The sequence below is a fragment of the Suricata suricatta genome, chromosome 4 (assembly GCF_006229205.1).
Source record: "Suricata suricatta isolate VVHF042 chromosome 4, meerkat_22Aug2017_6uvM2_HiC, whole genome shotgun sequence".
Taxonomy (NCBI): Eukaryota; Metazoa; Chordata; class Mammalia; order Carnivora; family Herpestidae; genus Suricata; species Suricata suricatta.
Genome location: NC_043703.1, coordinates 89225865 through 89250551, shown reverse-complemented (window position 1 = coordinate 89250551; position 24687 = coordinate 89225865). Strand labels below are relative to the sequence as shown.

At 37.2% G+C, this 24687-nt stretch overlaps 1 protein-coding gene across 1 annotated transcript in view; it reads right to left on the bottom strand.

The window, feature by feature from the left end:
• Positions 1-24482, bottom strand: part of TMEM131 (transmembrane protein 131) — a 166245-nt gene extending 141763 nt beyond the window's left edge. The window contains exons 1-2 of the mRNA XM_029937215.1: positions 24425-24482; positions 1451-1486 (exon numbers count right to left, since the gene is read on the bottom strand). The gene's annotated coding sequence lies outside the window, so the exon portion shown is untranslated. The remainder of the gene's footprint in view (positions 1-1450; positions 1487-24424) is intronic.
• Between the last annotated feature and the right edge of the window lie 205 nt (positions 24483-24687).

Genomic DNA, 24687 nt, shown 5'->3' with positions numbered 1-24687 from the left:
TTCCGGAAAGAGTAGGAAGACCCTAACTAAGTTCACCTCTTTCCCACAGACACACCTAGATAACAGCCACATTAGTACAACTAAAATGATGTGAAGTCTGGGAAAACAGGCCTGCTACAGTTCACTGTAGAAAAGAAGCCAAGGTGAACTGAAAAGGTGGGGAGGGGTAGAAATATGGTTGGGAATCAAGCTCCCAGTGAGTCTAACCACAAGCAGGAGGGACACAAACATGGAGTAGTGACAGGAGCAAACTCCACACCAGGCACCCCAGACAAGAGGACCTGCCCGAAGAAGATGAGACCTCATAACGTTTGGCTTAGAAAACCAATGGGCCTTAACTTGGCAAGTTTTGCAATCAGTGGCACTTAACTCTGGGTACTTTACAAATTAGCAGGTTTAGGTCTCGGAGAATCAGAAGCCATTAGGTAACGGAGCCCCTTCCTTTAAAGAGCAACTGTCATGACAACCCCACGGAAGTAGATCATAGAAGCAGCAGTTTGAAAAATGCCTGGGATATATGTGAGGATGATTTATTTACTAAAATCAGAACATATGCTGGAAGGGGAGGAATCTTTAGGAGACTTCTCTAAGAACAAAAGAGCTGGTGGGCACCACCCCTGCCCCCTCACATAGGTGGACATGTGTGAGAGCCAGTGAAAACACCCTATTTGCTAAGACGGCACACCACACACCAGCATCTTCCTGCAGATCTGCCCTGTCCAACCTGCCCCACTCAGTAGAAGTCCCTCCAAAGTGGTTCCTGCTGTCACCTCCTGCAAGTAGTCCTGGCAGGGACCAATACCACTCCAAAGTATCTCCTCCTCTGGGGGAGTGGAGAAGAAAACTACACACCTCAGTATGACTACAGCCCCAGCAAATGAACGGGGAGTAGACATCTGATCTGACTGCTGGCCCGTCCACCAATAAAAACCTCTGATGGGGCACCACAGGGAGGGAGCCCTGCAGTTCCAAGCAACTGCAGCCTAGGCAAACGGGAGCAAGGCAGGCATCTGGTCTGACCACTAGATATCACCCAACTACAAGTACAAGGTAGCTCCAAACTGGCTCCTAAATAGCACCCCAAACAGGCAAAGTGGACAACTGCAGCTGACTGGACTGAAAGCAAATGCAGCTCAGTCACAACAGCAGGGCACATACAACCCACATAGGGGACACCCCTGAAATGCATGGTTCTGGTGAACGCGGGTCACTGCACGACCGGGCACCACAGGTATTCTTCTTCTCAAGGTCACTACTTTCAAGATCAGGAGGTAGTACAGATTTTTCCTACTACACAAAAATTACACAGAGTCAGACAGACAAAATGAGGACCCAGGAACAAGTCCCAAATGAAAGAACAAGACAAAAACAGACCAAAAGGGTTACATGAAATGGAGATAAGTAATATGCTCAATAAAGAATTCAAAGTAATGGTCATAAAGATACTTACTGGACTTGAGATAAGAGTGGAGGATCTCAGTGAGAACTTCATATAGAGATAGAAAATATAAAAAAAAAAGAACTGATTAGAGATGAATAACTCAGTAACTTAAAATGAAATTAAAAATACACTAGAGGGAATCAATAGCATATTTAGAGGAGGCAGAAGAACAGATGAGAGCTGGAAGACAGAGTAATAGAAAGCAAACAAGGTGAGAGAGCAAAAAGAAAAAAAGGAGTAAAAAATGAGAACAGTTAGGGGAACTCAGTGACATCATTAAGCATAATAACACTTGCATTATAGGGATCTGAGGAGAAGTGAGAGAAAAGGGGGCAAGATTTTTATTTCAAGAAATAATTGGGGCACCTGTGTGGCACAGTCGGTTAAGTGGCCAACTTTGGCCCAGGTCATGATCTCATGGTTCATGGGTTCGAGCCCCATGTCAGGCTCTGTGCTGACAGTTCAGAGCCTGGAGCCTGCTTCTGATTCTGTGTCTCCCTCTCTCTCTGACCTTCCCTTGCTCACACTCTGTGTGTGTGTGTGTGTCTCTCTCTCTCTCTCTCTCTCTCTCAAAAAAAAAAAGTTAAAACAATTTTAGAAATAACAGGTGAAAACTTCGTGAATCTGGGAAAGGAAACATATATTCTGATCCAGGAGGCACAGAGAGAGTCCCCAACAAAATCAACAGAAGGAGGTACATACCAAGGTATACAATAATTAAAATGACAAAAAGTAATCATAAACATTACTTTAAAAGCAGCAAGAGAAAAGGAAACAGTTGCACATAGGGGGAACCCCTAAGGTTCTCAGCTGAGTTTTCAGTAGAAATTTTGCAGGCCACAAGGGAGTGGTATAATATATTAAAAGTGTTGAAGGGAAAAAACATGCAACTGAAAATACCCTGCACAGCAAAACTGTCATTCAGAACAGAAGGACAAAGAAAGAGTCTCCCAAGCAAACAAAAGTTAAAGGAGTTTACCATTAAACCAGCCTGACAAGAAACATGAAAGGGAATTCTTTGTATGAAAAGAAAAGGCTATAATAAGGAGGAAGATAATTATGAAAGGAAAAATTTCACAGGTAAATGCAAACATAATAAAAGTAGTAGGTTTATCACTTATAAAAACAGTACAGACACTGAAGTACAAGAACAATAAAATCAAATATATAAAAGCCAAAGGATTCACAAAATAAAAGGATGGGGGAAAATGACATCGTATACATAGAGCATGGGTGTGGAGGAACAAAAATTTGGTGTTTCTAGAATAAGTTCAAACCTAAGTAACCATCAACTTAACTTTGACTGCTATCTGCATAAGACATATGTATGAACCTAATGGAAACCACAAATCAAAAGCCAGTAATAGATACACAAAAAATAAAAAGGAATGCAAGCATATCACTTAAAGAAAGTCATCAAAGAACCAAGCAAGAAAGCAAGAGAAGAAACAGAGAACTACAAATATACCATAAAACAGGCTAACAAAATGGCAATAAGTCTGTATCTATCCGTTATTACTTCGAATGTGAGTGCACTGAATAAGCTAATCAAAAGACACAGGGTGATGAAATGGATGATAAAGACCCTTCTATATGCAGCCTAAGGGAGACTCATCTCAGACCTAAAGACACATGCAGAATGAAAGTGAAGGGAGGGAAAAATATGTACTATGCAAAATGAAACAAAAAGAAAGCTGGGGTAGCATATTTTTATCACAAAAAAAAAGGACTTTAAATTTTAAGTTTATTTATTTGAGAGAGAGAGAGAGAAAGCACAGTGGGGGAGGGGCAGAGAGAGTGAGAGAGAGAATCCCAAGCAGGCTCCTCACTGTCAGCACAGAGCCTGAGGCAGGGCTTGAAACCCACACACCAGAAGATCATGACCTGAGCAGAAGTTGGACGCTTAACCCAGCCACCCAGCTACCAAACAAACAAACAAACAAAGAACTTTAAAACAAATACTGTAATAACAGAAAAGGATACTACATAATAATAAAGAAAACAACCTAACAAGAGAATATAATATGAATACTTATGAACCAAACAAGAGTATCTAAATATATAAAACAACTATTAACAGATAGAAATTGACAGTAGTACAGTAATAGTAGGGGACTTTAATACCCCACTTAGAAAAGTAAACAGATCATCCAGACAGAGAATCAACAAGGAAGCAATGGCTTTGAATGACATATTGGGCCAGAGGACCCAACAGATATATTCAGAACATTCCATCCCCAAACAGCAGAATACACATTCTTTTTAAGTGCACAAGGAACACATTATCCCAGATAGAGGACATGTTAGTCCACAAAACAAACCTCAACAAATTCAAAAAGACTGAAATCATATCATGTATCTTTCCCGACCACAACAGTATGAAAATAGATATCTCAACAAAAAAATCTGCAAAGAACACAAATACATGGAGGGTAAGTAACATGCTATACATGCATGAATAATATACAATAAATGAGTCAACCAAGAAATCAAAGAGGAAATCCAAAAAGACATGGAGGTAAATGCAATGAAAACACAATAGTCCAAAATCTTTGGGATGCAGCAAAGAACCCTAGCTGAAGAAGAAAGAAAAATCTCAAGCAATTAAAAATCCTACACCTAAAGGAGCTAGAAAAAGAAGGAAAAAAAACTCCCAAAAACCAAATCCAGCAGAAGGAAGGAAATAATAAAGATTAGAGCAGAAATAAATGAAACAGAGACTTAAAAAACAATATAACAGAACAAGGAAACCAGGAGTTGGTTCTTTGAAAAGATAAACATCAGTGATAAACCTTTACCGAGACTCGGAATCCAAGAGAGACAGAGAGACAGAGAGAGAGAAGAGTCAAATAAATAAACTCAGAAATGAAGGAGGAGTAGGACACCTGGATGGCTCAGTTGGTTAAGGATCTGGCTTTACTTCAGCTCACGTCATGATATCAAGGTTTTGTTTTGTTTTGTTTTGTTTGTTTGTTTTAATTGAAGCCCTGCATTGGGCTCTGTGCTGACAGCTCAAAGTTTGCTTAGGATGCTCTCTCTTCCTCTCTCTCCCTCTGACCCACCCTACTCGCACTTTCTCTCAATATAAACAAACATTTTTTTAAAAAGGGGGGGAAAAATGAAGGAGGAGAAATAACAACTGAAGCCATAGAAATATAAAGGATTATAACAGAATATTAAGAAAAACTGTATGCCAACAAATTCGGCAACCTAGAAGAAATGGACACACTTCTAGAAATACAAGTTTCCAAAACTGAATCTGGAAGAAATACAAAATTTGAATAGACTACTAGCAATGAAATTGAATTAGTATTCAAAAAACTGCCTACAAACCAAAGTCGAGGACCACAAAGATTCATCAAAGAATTCAGCAGGTGACTTCTACCAAACATTTAAAGAGGGATTAAAACTATTCTTGTCAAATTATTCCAAAAACTAGGAGAGGAAGGTAAGCTTCCAAATTCCTTCTACAAAGCCAGCATTACCCTGATACCAAACCCAGATAAAGACATTATAAAAAAGGAAAACTACAGGCCACTATCTCTGATGAACATAAATACAAAAACCCTCAAGCAAATATTAGCAAACTGAATCCAACAATACATAAAAAAAAAAATCATCCACCATGGTCAAGTGGGATTTATTGCTGGGATACAAGAGTGGATCAATTTCACAAAAGGATAAAAACCACATGATCATCTCAATAGATGCAGAAAAAGCAACTGACAAAGTACCACATCCATTCATAACAAAAACTCTCAATAAAGTAGGTGTAGAGGGAATATACCCTAACATAATTAAGGCCATATATGAAGAACCCACAGCTAACATCATACTCAACGGCAAAAAACTGAGACCTTTCTTGTAAGGTCAAGAACAAGAGAGGGATGTCCACTCTTACCAATTTTATTCAATATAGTACTGGAAGTCCTAGCCACAACAATCAAATAAGAAAAAGAAATAAAAGACATCCAAATTGGTAAAAAAGAAGTAAAACTTTCATTACTTGTAGATGACATGATATTATGTACAGAAAACCCTAAAGACTACATTAAAAAAAAAACTCCACTACAAATGATTATTGAATTGATGGAAGTTGCATGATACAAAATTAATATACAGAAATCTGTGCATTTCCATACACTAATAATGAAGCGGCAAGAAGAGAAATCAATAAAACAATCCCATTTACAACTGCACCCCAAATAATACCTAGAAATAAACTTAACCAAGGAGGTAAAAGATCTGTGCTCTGAAAACTATAAAATACTGATGAAAGAAGCTAAAGACATGAACAAATGGAAAGATATTCCACTCTCATGGATTGGAAGATTATTGTAAAATTACTACCCATAGCATACTACATACATACATACATACCCAAAGAACTACCCAAAGCAATCTACAGACTTAATGCAATCCCTATCAAATACCAATAACATTTTTCACAGAATTAGAATAAATAATAGTCACATTTATATGGGAACACAAAAGACCTTGAATGGCCAAAACAATCTTGAGAAAGAACAAAGTTGGTGGTATCACAATCCTAGATTTTAAGACCTATTTCAAAGCTATACTAATCAAATCAGTGTGGTACTGTCATGCATGCCTGGGAGCCCGCGCGTGCGCACACACACCCACACACACGGGACACATAAATCGATGGAATGGAATAGAAAGTCCAGAAATAAACTCATGATTTTATTGTCAATTAATCTACAACAAAAGAAGGAAGAATATACAATGCGAAAACAATAGTGTTTTCAATAAATTGTTCTGGGAAAATTGGAGAGTTATATGCAAAAGAATGAAATGGAAGCACTTTCTTATACCATACACAAAAATAAACTCAAACTGGATTAAAGATTTAAATTGATACTAGAAACAATGAAACTACAAGAAAATACAGGCAGTAATTTCTTTGACATTGGCCGTAGAAATTTTTCTAGGTCTGTCTCCTAAGAAAAGGGAAACAAAAGCAAAACTAATGGGACTACACCAAAATAAAAAGCTTTTGCACAACAAAGGAAACCATCAATAAAATGAAAGGGCAAACTACTGAATGAAAGAAGATATGTGCAAATGATATATGCAATAAGTAGTTAATATCAAAAATATATAAAGAGTTTACATAACACCAAAAAAAAAAAAAAAAAGAACAAACCCAAAACAACCCATCTGATTTAAAAATGGGCAGGGGACCTGAATAGACATTTATCCAAAAAAGACATACAGATGGCCAACAGACACATGAAAAGATGCTGAACATCACTAATCATCAGTGAAATGAAAATTAAAACCACAATGAGATATCACTTTACACTTGTTAAAAGAGCTAAAGTTGAAAACACAGGAAATAACAGTTGCTGGTGAGCATATACAGAAAAAGGAACCCATGTGCATTGTTGGCAGGAATACAAATTAGCTCTGCCACCATGAAAAACAGGGTAGAGGATCCTCAAAAAATTAACAAGAGAATTACCATATGATTCAGCAATTCCACTGCTGGGTATTTACCCAAAGAACAAGGAAATACTAATTCAAAAAGATATACTTATCCCTATGCTCAATGTAGCATTATTTACATGAGACAAGAAATAGAAGCAATGCAAGTGTCCATGGATAGATAAATGGGTAAAGAAGATATGCTACATATATACAATAGAATATTACTGAGTGATAAAAGAAAACGAAGTCTTGCCATCTGCAACAACAGAGATGGGACTAGAAGGTATAATGCTAAATGAAACGTTAGACTGAGAAAGATAAATACCATATGATTTCACTGATGTGTGGGATTTAAGAAACAAAACAAACAAAAAGAAACAAACAAAAACCAAATTCTTAAATACAGAAAACACTGCTGTTGGCCAGATGGGAGGTGGGTGGGTAGGATGGGTGAAATAGATAAAGGGGTTTAAGAGTGCACTTTTTTCTTTTTCATTAATGTTTATTTGTGACAGAGAGAGAGCATGAGTGGGGGAGGGGCAGAGAGAAAGGGAGACAGAATCAGAAGCATGTTCCAGGCTCTGAGCTGTCAGCACAGAGCCTAAAGCGGGGCTCGAACTCATGAAAAGCAAGATACTTGAAACTACTATAACACTGTATACTAACTGTATTTGAATTAAAAAAAAAAAAAATACTGAGACCTAACTGGTGGCCCCTTATGATCTGTCCTGAAATAGGTCCCACGTGCACTTACAAAGAATGTGTATGCTGCTGTTGTTGGATAGAATGTTCTATATATGTCCATTAGATCTAGTTGTTTTACTGTATTATGTCTGCTATTTCCTTATCTTCTGATTTCTTTAGCCACTTGTGAGAGATGAATATTGAAGTCTACAGATACTGTTGTGAAACTATTTCTCCTTTCTGTCACTTTTTGCTTCATATATTTTGATGGTCTATTATTAGGTGCACCAATCTTTATAACCACTGTTATTCCTGTTATGTTGAGCCTTTTATTAATAAATAATATCCTGGGGGCCTGGGTGACTCAGTTGGTTGAGTGTCCAACTCTGGATTTTGGCTCAAGTAATGATCTCACACTTTTGAGATCAAGCCCCATGTTGGGCTCTCTTCCTCTCTGTTCCTTCCTCATTTATGCACACACATGCACTCTCTCTCAAAAAATAAAGTAAATAAAATAAAATAATGTCCTCTGTCTCATGTGATTTTTTTAAACTGAGGGTTGCTGGAGGGATGTGGGTATGGGGCTGGGGCTAAGAGGGTGATGGGCATTAAGGAGGGCACTTGTTAAGATGAGTACTAGGTATTATATATAAGTGATGAATCACTAAACTCTACTCCTGAAATCATTATTTTAAAAAAGAGTAATTTATTCCTCAATTCTGGGGGCTGGAAGTCTGAGATCAGGGTACCAGCATGTTGGATAAAGGCTCCCTTCCGCGTTGTAGACCTCTAATATTCTAATATGGCAGAAGAAGAAAAGGATCTCTCTGGGGTCTCTTATTAAAAAAACGTATGAGGGTTCCACACTTACAACTTAATCACCCTAATCATACTAGAAATTAGTTTTTCATTGATGATGTATGGGGGGATCCAAACATTCAGACCATATCACCAACTTTTAGGTTACAACTTACTTTTGTCTTTGGATCTAAACTGATTTTCCTGTGGACACCATATATTGGGTCATGCGTTCTTATCTATTCTACCAATTTCCACCTTCTGATTGAAGTTGAATCCATTTATATTTAAGCTAATTATTGATAAGAAAAAATTTGTCAGGGCGCTTAACTGGCTCAGGTCATGATCTCACAGTTCATGGGTTCTAGCCCCATGTTGGGCTCTGTGCTGACAGCTCGGAGCTTGGGGCCTGCCTTGAATTCTGTGTCTCCCTCTCTCTCTGCCCCTCCCCACTTGCTCTCTCTCTCTCTCAAAAATAAAATCATTTTTAGAAAGAAAGAAAGGAAAAAAAGAAAGAGAAAGAAAGAATTTGTCATTTTGCTATTTGTCTTCTTTAGGTCTTAACTTCTTTGTTTCTTAGTTCTTCCATTACTGCCCTCTTTTGTGTTTAATTCATTTGGTAGTGTACCATTTTGATTCCCTCATTTCCTTCTCTGTATTTTTTAGTTACTGTAGAGAATATAATTATCTTAAACTTTTAACAAACTAGTTCAAATTAATACCAACTTAGCTTCAATAGTATACTTACTTCTGTCATTTTGGTATTTTCTATATGCCTCATAGCTTTTTTTTGGCCATTTCATTCTTTACTGTCATTTTTGTGTTTAGCTGATTTGTGTGTGTGTCTACCTGACTTTTTATAACAAAATGTTTAAATTCCTTTTGTGTATTTTCTTTTTATTGAAATATCTTTTTTTTTTAAACTTTATTTTGAGAAAGCAAGCATGAATGGAGGAGGGGCAGAGAGAGAGAGAATCCCAAGCAAGTTCCATGCTGTCAGTGCAGAGCCTGATGCAGGGCTCAGTCTCACAATCCATGAGATCATGACTTGAGCTGAAATCAAGAGTCAGATGCTCAGCCAACTGAGCCCCATTTCTGTGTATTTTCTATAGTTATTTTTTTTCATGGTTTTCATGCGGGTTTAACATCTTAGAGTTACAACACTCTGAATTTAATTTGTATCAGATGACCTTCAACAATATACAGAAACATGCTTATTTATGGACCCATCCCTATACCTTTCAGCTACTCAGGTCACAAAATTTCATCCTTATATATTGTGTGTCTAAAACTACAGACTAATAATTCTTTTAAATACATTAGTTTTTAAATTATGTAGAAAACAAAATGTGAAGTTACAAAGCAGTTATAATAATCCTAGCTTTTAGACTATCAATTGCCATTTTTTAAAAATGCATTAGTTTCTTAAATCACATGGAAAACAAAAAAAGGAATTTCAAACCATTCTTATAGTACTAACCAGCTTTTATAATTGACCCTGTATTTACTTTTACTGTGATCTTTGATTCTTCGTAGGGCTTTGAGTTGTTGCCTAGTGTCCTTTCACTTTAACCCCCAGGACTCCCACTGGCTAATCTCTTACAAGGCAGGTCTAACAGTAGTAAACTTCCTCAGCTTTTGTTTATCTGGGAATGTCTTTATTTCTTTTTCACTTTTAAAGAACAGTTTTGCCAGATACAGGATTCTTGGTTAATAGTTTTTGTTTTGGTATTCTGAATATATCAGCTCACTGTCTTCTGGCCTCCAAAGTCTGTAATGAGAAATCTCTTAATAATTGTACTGCTTGCTTTAAAGAGTCTTTCAAAAAGTCTGACTGTAACATGTGTCAGTGTGGGTCTCTTTGAGTCCGTTTTACTTAGAGTTCGTTGAGCTCCCTTGACTGCTTATATTTGTGTCTTTCATTAAATTTGTGACATTTTCAATCATTATTTAATACTCTGCCTCTTTCAAATTCTTCCTTCTGGACCCCCACAATGCATATGTTGGTCTTCTTGATGGTGCCCTGTTGGTCTCTTAGTCTACGTTTACTTTTCTTTAATCATTTGCTTTGCTTAAGATTGGGAATTTCCATGTCCTATCTTCAAGTTCATGGATTCTTTCTTTTGTCTGCTCAAATCTACCTTTGAACTCCTCCATTGAATTTTTCATTCCAGTTATTGTACTTTGAGATCTAGATTTTTTTTTTTTGGCTTCTTCCTCCATCCCCCACTCTAGGTTCACTGAATAATTGGAAAATGAAAACTGTATATATTTAAAGTATACAATGTGATATTTTCATAAACATAAAATTGTGAAATGATCACTACAAATAAGCTAGTTACATATCCATCACTTCAGTAACCTTTCTGGGGAGTGAAAGCTGTTAAGATCTACTCTTAGCAAATTTCAAGTATACAATGCGGTATTATTAATCATATTCACTCTGCTGTACATTAAACTTCAGTAAGTTATTCATCTTGTATAATTGACATGTTATACGCTTTGACCAACCATCATATCCCCATTTCCTACACCCTGTAGGCTCTGGGGACATCATTCTACTCTTTGCTTCTACGAATTTGACATTTTCAGAGTTCAAATCTGAGATCATGCAGTATCTGTCTTTCACATAGTATAATGTCCTCCACATTAATCCATGTTTTTGCAAATGGCAGTATTTCTTTTTTAAGGCTGAATAATATTCCTTTGGGTTTTTTCTGTATCTTGTCTGTTGAGAATAATATTTCTCCTTTCTTATATTTCTCTCTTCAGGTCTGTTAACACTTGCTTTATTTATTTAGAGACTCTGATGTTGAGTGCCCATATATATTTATAGTTGTTATATCGTCATAATGAATTGACCCTTTTATCACTATATAATCACCTTCTTTGTCTCTTATGATAGCTTCTGATTTAAAGTCTATTTTTTTTTGTCTGATGTAATAGCTACTTTCCACTTCTAGTTACTGTTTGCATGGAGTATCTATTCCCAAGTCATTTGACATATGTGTGTCCTTAAAGCTAAAGGGATATGATAAGCAGCATATGATTGGATATTGTTTTTTTTAATCCATTCAGCCACTCTGTATGACTTTTGATTGGAAAATTTAATCCATTTACATTTAAATTTTTTAAATAATTTATTTATTTTTGAGAGAGAGAATGTGTGTATGCGAGTTAGTTGGGGAAAGGCGGAGAAGAGAGGGAGACACAGAATCTGAAGCGGCTCCAGGCTCTGAGCTGTCAGCACAGAGCCCAACACAAGGCTCAAACCCACAAACTGTGAGATCATGACCTGAACTGAAGTCAGATGCTTAACTGACTAAGCCATCCAGGCACCCCTAACCCATTTACATTTAGAGTAACTATTAATAAGTGGGGACTTACTACTGCCATTCTGTTAATTATTTTCCTGTTGCTTTGCAGTGCCTTTGTTCCCTTTTCCTCTCTTGACATTCATTCTTCCTTTGTAATCTGATGATTTTTCTTTTGTAGTGGTATGCTTTGATATCTTTTTATTTTGTGTATCTGCTACACAAAGGTTTTCATTTCTGTCCATCATGAGGCTTGCATAAAACATCTTTCATTACATTTTATTTTGAGCTAATAACAGAGCTTCAATCACATATGAAAGCTACACTTCTACTTCTTCCTCACACTGTGTAACTGATGTCACAATTTACATCATTTATATTCATCCATTTACAAATTATTAGTTATAGTTATTTTTCATATTTTTATATTTTATGTTAAAGTTGAAAGCTTTTACTTTCATATGTGTTCATGTTGCTAACTGCTGTCTTTTCATTTTAGCCTGAATAACCCCTTTAGCATTTTTTTGTGAGGCAGGTCTAGTGGTGATGAACTTCAACTTTTGTCTGAGAAAGCTGAAGGACAGCTTTGCTGGGTATAGTATTCTTGTCAGTATTCTTCTTTCAGCACTTTGAATATATCATTACAGGTTCTCCGGGCCTGGATTTCTGTTAGAAATCAGTTCACTGTCTAATAAGGGCTCCTTTGTGACAAGGGCTCCTCTTGCTGCTTTCATAATTCTCTTTGATGTTTGGCGATTGGATTATAACGTGTTTCAGTGTAGATCTCTTTAAATTTAAGCCATCTGGGATCCTGGGGCCTTATGAATCTGAATGCCCATTTCCCTCCCAAGATTTGGTAACTTTTTAGTCACCATTTCTTTGAATAGGCTTTCTAGTCACCTTCCCCCTCCTTCTCGGTCTGGGACTCCCACTACACATAAATAAAATATGTCATATACTGGTTCACTTGACGGAGTCCCATAATTCCCATAGGCTTTCTTCACTCTTTTTCATTCTTTCTTCTTTCTTGCTCCTCTTCCTGGCTAATTCCTAATAACTCATCTTCATCTTTGCTCATTCTTTCTTCAGCTTGAATATACCTGCTTTTGAACCCCTCTAATAAATTTTTCGGTTATTGTACTCTTCAACTCTGGTACTGGTGTTTGGTTGTTTTTATTTGTTTCTATCTCTGTTGAGTCTCATTTTGTTCATATATTGTTTTCCTAATTTTGTTTAGTTGTTTACCTGTGTTCTCTAGTAATTGAGTTTCTTTAAGTTAAATTCATTATTTTGAATTCACTGCCAGAGTTTCCACAGAACTCTTTTTTTTTCAGGTTGGTTAATAGAGATTTGTTTTCCTTCTCTGTGTTTGTTTTCTTCATCCTTCATGATTCTTACAGGTTTGCTTGTTGTCTGCACATTTGAAGAAGCAACTTCCTCTTCCAGTTCTAACTGGAAGAGATCTCTATTGGTCAAAAGTGCTAAACACAAAGCAAGATAGACTGACCCCTCAGGAAATGCAACATAAGCCTGGGAACAAGGCCTCCTTTGTTTTTGACCCTTCCTTGTGAAGGAAGAACCTCATTTCTGTGTCTATTCCCAGGCTCACAGATCAGTACTGGTCATAAGGGCATGCCCTCTACTTTTCTCTTGTTCTTAGCTGCCCAAGGGCACTGGGTACTTGTTCTGAGGAAAGACAGAAATCTGTTCCACTGAGAGGGGTCCACTAAAATGCTGGGGTTAAGGGTCCTTTAAGTTTCCTTCCATTTGCTGTGGAGAAAAAAAAAAAATCAAACCTGTGCCTAGTCACAATTTCAGAGAGCAGTGATGGCTGTAAGCATGTGCTCTTCTCTTTCATTTATTCCTAGCTGTCCTAGGGAATCAGAGTCTGTAGTTCATTTAATATTTAGAATAGTTGAGAGATAAACTACGGATAGTGCCCTGGGAAGCTAGGGCATACTCCAATCGCACTTCTCTACTGTGAAAGAAGTCACTAGTTTAGGTGATCTTGGTATTGACTTTGGTGGAAGAACCAATGTAGGTAAAATGATACTGCTCTTCTAAGTATGAATCTGACTGCTCTCAGCTTGTACTCCCCCAGGGTGCTTATACTTCTTAAGTGAATTCCAAATTTTTCTCAAGGTATTTTGATACCAATATTGTTTCTCTGTCAGTGTTTCTATGGATTCATGAGAACTAGGACTTCCTACTCTCCCATCTTGATGTCGTCACTCTTTTTGTTTCAGTTTTCTATCTTTTCACAGATATTTCCGTTTTGTTCATACATCACTTTCCTGACTTTCTCCATACATTTTCAGTTAGGTCTTTGAATATCTTTAAGAAAACTGTTAAAAAGTCTTTGTCTAGTATATCTGCCATCAAGTCTGTTTCAGAGACAATTTCTGTCATTTCCACCCCCCCCAATGAATAGGCCATACTTTCACATTTCTTTGAATTCATTGTTATTTTTTCTGTTGAAAACTGGACATGTGAATCTAATATGTAGGAACTCTAGACATCAGATTCTCCTCTCTTCCCAGGGCTTTTGTTATTGTTGTTGTTTTTGCTTTTTTGATTATAGTAGGTTTTATCCAGTTTAAAACTTAAGGTCTTTTCAGGTCTTGTATAAATCTGAGCCTTTCCCTGAACGTTTGGGGTAATTTTATCATTTTCCCATATATGCAATTGTTTTGAATGTCCTATTCATTAATGCCTGGCTCCCAAAAGGGAAAGAGAAAAATAAAGGGAGCAAAAAGTTTGTTAGCTCTTTAAGTCTTCTAGGTTACTTCAGGCAAAGGACTTTAATAATGGGTGGAGTTGCAACAACAATGGCTACCTCCTTTATCTACACCTTTGAGATCACGGGTAATGATCAGAGCATGGATCCCCAATATTTGGAGATAAGCTCCGTTTTTACCCACCATGGCTCCTGCAAGGTGTGTACAAGTTATTCAATGAATGTGTGCCCAGCTGCCTTAACACAGGGCTGGAGAGTGGGAATAGGTAGTTGTTTCTGTGCTAAGAGCTAAAATGGACTAAATTTACTTCAGTTTACTCCCGAGCCTTCCCCAGAAAGTTGCAAGCCTTCAAAAGACATTTGACAGATTCTACCAGTGCCACTGTTGTCTACACAGGGAGATGAATTTGTGGTACTGCATACTCCAGGACTTCCCAGAGTCCTCTCCTAGCACCACTTTTGATAAATTTTAAGTTTTATTCCCATTCCTTGTGTACAGTCTATAGCTGCTCTCATAGTACAAGGACACAGACCATTTCACACACAAACCCTAAAGTATTTAATACATGGCCCTTTACCTAAAACCTGCCAACTTCCAGCTTAGAAGAGCAACGGAAGTAATGTTATAATACTTTATTTCCAGAACCATTAAATGCCTACATATGAAAATCTGTGACCTAAAAATCTAAAACCACTAACCTAACAAGACATGACACGTTTTCTGATGAAAAGAATAAAAAACACGTATCACTGGCGTACTGTAAACAGAATTCTGATGCTAATCTGAGTTAGCATTAGAATCTGCAGATTAAAGGGTACAGAGTCCCTAACAAGACAGCCCTTACTTTACACACCAATCATAAGCTAGGGAGTCGAGGCCATGTGCACTTCTAATCAAATAACTACAAATCTGGGAGGTTTCCGTGATTCCTCTCTATCAAGCTTAGACCTCAGAACCATACTCAAACTAGTTTTCTTCTAAAGAAACATATAGGATGAAGTCTTGGAGGGCCCTAAACACAGAACTTCTGTGCCCTCTCTCTATGGAATCAAGGTATGTCATTCTCCTGGCATATAGAAGTGCTTACTAATAAGGAGGTTCTATAGAGTTTCAGTGTCCAGAGTTTTTATTGGAATTTCATTACAAAGGCATAATTTATTAAATCACTGGCCACCTATGTGACTGAACTCAATATCTAGCCCCCTTCTAGTTCCTGGAGGCAGTCGGGATGGCTCAAAGTCCAAACCCTCTAACCACATATTTAGTTTTTCAGGTGACCAGTCCCCATCTTCATTCATCTTGTTAGGCATTAAAACTCAGGTGTGATCCAAGGGCTCATGAATGACAAAGACACTCTTACTTCTAAGGATATTCCAAGATTTGAAGTCTCCCTAGAGACAGACCAGTCATATTCTTTGTTATAAAACTCTGTATTTAGGTACAAGTGTGTAGAAAATCTATAAGACAGAGATATGTTAAATTATACCAAGAAGATGATTATTAGCTCAGCCTGGTTGTAGGAAGTCCTATAGACAAATGATTCAATGTCTTCAACAACAACAAAAAATTGACATAGGGAAATGGCTTAAAAGAGACTTAAGAAACACAGCAACCAAATGCAATGTACAGACCTTGTTTGGATCCTAATTTAAATAACTAAAATGCGAAAAAGATTTTTTGAAATTGTAGAAGAAAAAGGATACAGGCCAACCAAGAATTACATGATATTAGGTGTTCTGGCTATCTAATGTTGCATAATAAGTCACTCCAAAATTTAACAGCTTAAAACAGCATTTTATTATCCTTCACATTCTTCTGGGGTGACTAGATGCAGTTGGTTAGATCTCTCTTGATGTTACTCAAATGGCTGCCATCAGATGCAAGTTTTGACTGACTGATCTGAAAGTTTAAATGTGCTGCTGATCCACAGTGGCAGGAAAGGGATGATGGTTGGTAGGTGACCAATCAGCTGGGACCACTGACTGCAGGACTATAAGGGGGCTTCCCATGTGGCTTAGGATTCTCACATCAGGCAACTCCTAAAAGCAAAGTCGCAATTTCTAGGTCCAAGACCCAGGTAAAAGCTGCCCAGTGTCTGATGACCTAGCATTACTCTTTTGCTGGCCCATCTTCCAGTACTGTAAAATGAGAGTGTAGCTGAGTCAGAGAAACAAGAAAGTCCAAAGATGGTATGAACAGACTTGACATTTGGGAATGGTCTAGCATCCTGTGCTGATTTCTGAGAAGAGCCATAAATTACCGCAAGGTGTCAGAGCTTCTAGATAAAAACTCAGCCCAGCTGACACCTTGATTTCTACGTTGTGATACCCTCAGAAAAGAATCCAGTCACCCTGGGGTAGAGCTCTGGACCACAGAACCGTGAGCAAATTAACTGCCAGATTTGTGAGGGCTGGCAAGATGGCGGAGAAGTAGGGAACACTCATACCTCTGCACACCTGTAAACATCAAACTGAGAGGATTTAAAAGCCACAACTTTCTCGTCTCCAGGAATAGTGGTGTGTGCACTGACCCCTTATTGATATCAGCCCCACGGATGACTGGCCACCTCAAAAAACAGGCCTAAGCACACTTAGTGGAAAGTCTCAAATATCACTGAGTAAGGAAATATATTAATTATAAGCACAACAAGAGAAACTGAGAGACACCATTAAAAGAACATCTCCTGAAACGACAGGCCCTGGACAGTCAAAGAACCCCTTTAATAGAGCCATATTAACAGGTGCACAATGCAGAAAGAGCTTTTAAACCTGATAAGAGACAGAAAGCTAGCCAAAATGACAAAACGAAAGAACTCCTCTCTAAAAAAATTCCAAGAAGAAATCACAGCAACAGAACTGCTCAAAACAGACACAAGCAACATAACTGAACAAGAATTTAGAACAATTATCATAAAATTAATCACCGGGCTTGATGACCTAGCATTACCAGTACCAGAATACTGTCATGCTGTATTCATTAGGATACTATTATTATTATTATTGCTATACACAGTATATATTCATTTAGTTATCCATATATTTTTATTTTTAATGTTTTTTATCCTTTGTATTTATAGTCTTCTGAGATTTATTTTTAAGGTGAAGGATATCTTCTATTATTTCCTTTGGTGCAAATCTTCTGGCGAAAAATTCTCCATGTTCTTGTCTGTTTGAAAATGTCTATTTTTTTTCTTTACACACAAAAGATAGTTTCACTGGGTATAGAATTCTAGTTCAATTTTTTCTTTCTTTCTTTTTTTTTCTTTTTTTGCCTCCAATTGTTTCAGTTTATAAGTCAGCTGTCAGGTAAATCTAGCTTCTTTGAAGGTTTTCTTTCTTTTTTTCTCTGGTTGGTTTTAGAATGTATCTCTTTGCCTTTGACAGTCACTTGTTTTACTGTATACTGCTCAGCTCTCCGTAAAAGGAAGAACTTGACAACCAGCTATGAAAAATGCTGTGAACTATCAGCCTCTGACTGTAGTACTTTTGGGATCAACTGTAGTGACTGAGGTAAGGCCAATTTCTTTCGGAGCAACTCCAAGCGAATGAATAGGCCCAGCAGGTATTATAGGGCCTGGCTACTTCTGAGTATGCTTCTAAAAAGCAGTCTTTACTCCACAGTTCCACAGGGATTGGCCAAGATTTTGCATCCCTGTCTGAGGTCCTGTTTCCTTCCCCTTATTTTTCAAAGGCATTAGCTCTCAATAAATCTCTTGCATTCCTAATTCTGTCTTAGGATGTTGCTAAGAACCCTAACTGACACCTATGATAAAGGATATCCGGGGCTGGGGGTGGAGAAAAACTATCAAACAACATTCTTTTAAAAAAAACTTTTTTTAATATTTATTTTTGAGAGAGAGAGAGTGAGAGAGAGAGAGCGCGCACATGCGAACAGGGCATGGGCGGACAGAGGGAGACACAGAATCTGAAGCAGGCTCCAGGTTCCGAGCTGTCAGCACAGAGCCCAACGTGGGGCTTGAACCCACAAACTGTGATATCATGACCTAAGCCAAAGTTGGATGTTTAACTGACTGAGCCACCCAGGTTCCCTGAAAACAACATCCTTAACAGTGAAATGCTGAAGGTTTTATCTCAAATGAGGTATGGGTTAAAGATGCCTATTAAATACCACTTATATTCAACACCACACTGGTTGTAGCCAGTAAAGTAATGCAAAGAAAAAAAAAAGAAGAAGAATTAAAAACTAAAAGGATTGGAAAATTAGAAATAAAATATTATTAACTTCATATTTTGATAGTTTATGAATCTAGTTCAGAGCATCTAGAGAGAAATTATAGAATCAATAAGCAATTTAGCTAGTTTGCAGAGCAACAGTCAATATATAAAAAACAATCACATTTCTGCATTTTATGTTGAGCCATATGAATTACCACTTTTATAGATGGGAAAAAAAAAGAGAGCCCAGAAATTGATTCATGAATACACAGATGCTTGACTTATGAATAAAATGTCAGTGAAGAATATTGGGGGGAAAAGTATTGGAGAACCATTAATAAAGGGTGCCAGGACAAGTGAGTATATCTGTGTGAGAAATACCTTGACCTCACACCAGTAACAAAAATCAATTTCAGTTAGAACTATTGCTATAATTGTGAAAGGCAAAACAATAAATTTTTATATTCTAGACAATAATACAGGAGACTAATTTTTATAATCTTTTTTTAATGTCTATTTTGTTTTGAGAGAAAAAGAGAGCAAGAGAGAGAGACAGAGACAGAGAGAGGCAGAGAGGGACACAGAGGATCTAATGCAGGCTCTGCGCTGACAACAAAAAGCCCAACGCTGGTCTCAAACTCAAGAACTATGAGATCATGACCTAAGCCTGAAGCCAGACACTTAACCGACTGAGTCACTCACAGGTACCCAGGAGAGTATTTTTATGACCTTGGATAGGAAAGGATTTCTTTAACAGTACACAAAAAATATACGCTGTAATGTATAAGATACGTTACCTTATATATGTATATGATAGCTTAAACTACACTAAAATTAAACTTAATTAAAACTAAGAACTCCTCTGTTCATCGACATCACCATTATGTGGAAGCAGTAATCTTAAGTAGGAAAAGACATTTCTATATATATAAAATCAGAATTATATCCAGAATTTATAAAGAACTCCGAAAAAACAAGCAGGAAAAAGATTTGCAACCCAAAAGTTAAACAGGGCAAAAGATTTAACTGAGATTTCACTAAAGAAGATATCCAAATGGTCAAATAAACGTGAAGTTACTTCACCTTATTAGGAATCAGAGAAACGCAAATTATCACAATAAGATACCACTACCCACTCTTCAAAATGCTTTTGTTTTTAAACAAACACCTGAAGCACATGCACTCCTCATGATGGGACAAGCACTTGGGAAAACCACATGGTATTATGTATTAAAATAGAAGACTCATACCCAATGTCCCAGCAGTTGCACTCAACTCCACCAGAAATGCATATATATGTTCACCAAGAGACAGTATTTATTTATTATAGCTAAGATTGGAAACAAGTGAAATGTCCATCAAAAGCAGAAATTATATATATATGGACATATCCACATAATGCAATACTATTCAGCAATGAAAATGAATAACTATGGTCACACTCAATAGTGCAGAGTATCTTAGAAATAACACTAAGAAAAAGAAGCTGGAAAAAAAAGAATTAAAACTGTATTGACTTCAAAAAGCAGATGAAACTATAGTGTTTAGAGACACATGCTCAGATGGTAAGACTTCTAGGGAAAGAAATTACCATAAACCTCAGGACTAAGGCCAACTTTGGGGACAGTGACTGGGAGAGAGCCGCAGGGGGATCTCAGGAGAGTGTTTAGTTTTTAACTGGGGTGGGTAGTTGTTTATAGGTATTGTTTTGAAAAAACCCCACATTTTATGCATGTATGTATGAATTTTATCTCACAATAAATACTTTAATTAAACAACAAAATTATGTGGTCCTATAGTTATGAGCTTGCTTTATTTATTTATTATTTTTAAATGTTTATTTTTGAGAAAGAAGAAGTGACAGAGTGCAAGCAGGGGAGGGACAGGTTCCAGGCTCCGAGCTGTCAGCATGGAGCCCGACATGGGGTTCGAACTCACGAATGGTGAGATCATGACCTAAACCAAAGCTAGAGCTTATGTGACTGAGCCACCCAGGCACCCCATATAATTATGAGCTTTAAAATTTTTTTTAATGTTTTTTTTTAATTTATTTTTGAGAGACAGTGTGAGCAGGGGAGGGTCAAAGAGAGAGGGAGACACAGAATCCAAAGCAGGATCCAGGCTCTGAGCTGTCAGCACAGAGCCTGACATGGGGCTCAAACCCAGGAACCATGAGATCATGACCTAAGCCGAAGCCGGACGCTTAACCGACAGCCACCCAGGGGCCCCAGTTATGAGCTTTAAAAAGCAAAACTCTGCATATGTTTTCAACTCATGAACATTATAGAGCTTGCATCCCAACATGTTAAAAATCTGTTTATTGTTCTGGTAAAACAGTAAAATAAATAAAAAGCTAAGCTTTTCCTTGGGTTTTTTTCTTCATGTGTTTATATGAAAGTTAGATTAGGAAACAGATTAAGGCTTTAAAAATATCTTTTGTTATTCAATTTATCAAAGGAACAGGTCAGGAAGAGCCAACCATTCTGATCAGTTAGGAGTGGGAATGATGGTTAGAGATACCTAACATGCACCCCCTATGGTGATGAGTCTTTGGCTGAGTTGCAGAATCCTCAGTGTCTATGTTCCTCTTAGGAATGGTTTCATCTTTTTATATTCGCTATACCAAATCTTAGTAGGCTTGCCAAACAGGAATGGCAATGGCACCAACTACAGAAAATGTGGGGTTCTCTGTGATTACTGTGATTTCTAATCATAACCTAGTATTAGTGGTAATCCAGGGAATGCACTGAGAAGAACTGCACATGCCTGGTACTGTGGAAAAGAGCTCTGAAAGCAGATGGGCTGAATACTTACTAGATGTTGGATTTCTGCTCTCATAACTGAATACTGAGCAAATTATTTAATTTCTATGAGCCTCATTTCCCTTATCTTTAAAAAACAAGGAAGGAGAATACAAAATTTCTAGCAAATTTTTATCAGTTTGGCAATTTTTATGGACTTATCATCCATTAATTTTTAGGGCTTAAAAAGTTACTCTGAGTCAAGCCACATGACTGTAACACAAAGTGCATGATCTGGGAAGGAATGCTCTCAGGCAAAATTCTCATTTTAAATAATGCAAAACAAGGCATACCATGAGAGACTCTTGAATACTGAGAACAAACTGAGGAGCGATGGAGGTGGGGGAGAGGGAAACGGGGTGATGGGCATGGAGGAGGGCACTTCTTGGGATGAGCACTGGGTGTTACATGAAAACCAACTTGACAAACTATAAAAGAAAAAAATTAAAAAACATTTTAAAAAGTAATGTAAAACAAGACTGTTGCTTTAATGCTCTCTCTCTGCTTTAGTTTTAATTTAGTTTGGGGGGAAAAAAACATGATATATATACCATCATAAGACAGAGGTGCCTGGGTGGCTCAGTCAGCTGAGAATCTGACTTCGGATCAGGTCATGATCTCACCGTTTGTGGGTTCAAGCCCCATGGAGGGCTCTGTGCTGACAGCTCAGAGCCTGGAGCCTCTCTCTCTCTCTCTCTGCCCTTTCCCCACTCATGCTCTGTTTCTCTCTCTCAAAAATAAAGAAACATAAGGGGGGAAAAAAAAAGACTGCTACACATATATACTCCTGTTCTAAACATAGCATAAGAAACCAAAAGTTGTTTAAGAAATGGTTGAACCTACTGGCAAACTATCATCAGAAAGAATGACATGTCAACATGAAAACTTGTTCCTAGGAAACACTGTTCAATATTAAAATGAACTATTTACATGTATCTTTTCAAAAAGGTCTTATACTCTACTACCTGGAGATAAATAAGTCACACACACATATATATACACACACACACACACACAGCATCTTGATATCAGACATTCTGCAGCAATCTTAGTGAGGTTTTATTGTGGCTGAGGTAACCAACGTGTAACCATGTGCCTTCAACATTGTTCCAGTCTAAAATTACCTTTGCCATAGAATTCTTAGGTCTCAACTGAGGTCTCCATCCAGCTCTAGTCCAAGCATTTCAGCAGACCCAAATAGGATGAGGAAATCCTACCCCAGCCCAGAGTTCTTCCATAGTCAAGTCCATTTAGATAGGGATTGACAACACCCCCCCCCAACAAAAATACAAACTGAGCTCCAGAACTTTCACAATGAATTACCACTTGCAACCTAGGTGGGTGTCTATTTCCTAAAGGACATGGATCCTTCTTGAATTTTCCAGAAATTCAGTCCTGATTTGCCTGTTATGCAAATCCCACAAACTACCTAAAGGGAGATATTTAAAACCTTCATTCCTATCGGTTCTCCAAGTTCTCACCTTACAACAGATAAAAGAACTAGGCAAAAGAGACAAAAGCCACTAGTAAGGTGGTTTTACAAAATTTGAGATTATATATCTTTAGTTTTTATTGTTTTTCAATATAAAAAGCGGTATGAAGACTTTTTTGCAAGTGCCATGCATGCAGCCACTGACTGCTGTGTTTCTCAATATCTTTTATGTAAAGGTATGAATGATACATTAATTTTAAAATTTGGAAGCAGGGAAAAAGTTATCATTCAGAACACATTTGCTTTATTTTCAGAGAAAAGGAACCTTATAACCCATCACTTTTCTTCTTGCTCTCTTTGGTTTATTGTCTGAAATCTAAATTTATGATAAACTGTAAACAGAAATCTTATTTCAGGTCTCTAGCACAATTTTTTTCCCTATTGCCTTACTGTTCAGTTTCCTAACATTATTATAAGCTACATGAAATATTTTTTCAGAACTAAGTCATGTATTTAGTTATTATTAAGTAAATAAATATATCATAGGCAGTGCGGTGTAGGAAAGAGACCTACTCACCTGGAGTGAGAAGATGAGAACTCTAACACCAGCCCCATTACCATAAAGTCATGGGACCTTCAGCACCTTTCTTAAACCTTGGGGAAACTGTACATCATGCTACCAAATTGTTGGTACTTGAAAACAGATGTTATAATTACAAAAGTGTTAAGAACTATAAGACAATTATATCAAATACCAAAAAAAGTTTGAAAAAGGCGGAAAACACCTCAGTCATAAAAGTTAGAGGGGTAGTTAAGTTGCTTTCATTCTCCCTCTTTCAGCTCTGAAATTTTAGAAGTGGTTTTTATTTTTTTTGTCTTTTGTTTATTTTTGAGAGACAGAGAGAGACAGCGCGAGCAGAGGAGGGTCAGAGAGAGAGGGAGACACAGAATCTGAAGACGGCTCCAGGCTCTGAGATAGCTGTCAGCACAGAGCCTGATGCGGGGCTCGAACCCACGAACGTGAGATCATGACCTGAGCCGAAGCCGGCCGCTTAACCAACTGAGCCACCCAGGCGCCCCTAGAAGTGGTTTTTAGCTAAGAAGACTATATTCTGATGCCACTATACATGGAATACGGGAATATTATTTTATCTATGCTAGGTCTGAAAGGAAGGACATCAGATTATACTTTCTAGTTTTAGATATAACATGTTTAAAGATGTGGCTTAGAATGGCAACAAGAAAAATGATATAGATGTACATCTACAGAAGTTATACTCTAGAAAAGTCCTCTTCCAGATAAATGTTTTAAGGTCTGACATCCACACTCATAGAGCTACCCACCAATTCTATTGCTCCTGGTCTGACTTTCTCCACCTAACCTTCCAACATTTCCCAGAATATATAGCTTAAAATGTAAATCATATAGCTAAGGAGGCTTTTATTATTACTAATGACTCTACTGATCTATCTGCATATAAAGCTCATAAAATATATGTCAAAGAAATCAGTTACTTTTTAAAGATAAATAATAATTTGATATTAGTCAAGGTTTGACACAGATAATTTGTCAACTTAAAATAAAATTACCTGTAGTAACCCTCCATCATCAAAACGTAGTACTTCTATTATGCTCTCCGACTGAATAAATGCTGTGAAGGAAAAAAAAACATACCATCACTTTACAGGACATAAATTTCACTTTTACCTTAAAGTTAATAAATACAATTATATATTTTAAAAACTCTACTGACTGAGGGTGATGGTTAAAGACGAAAATGCAATACCTCAGGATTTTAGCAACTATGAAATGCTTTAAAAATAAAACAATACAACTCAATTAGAAAGTAGTT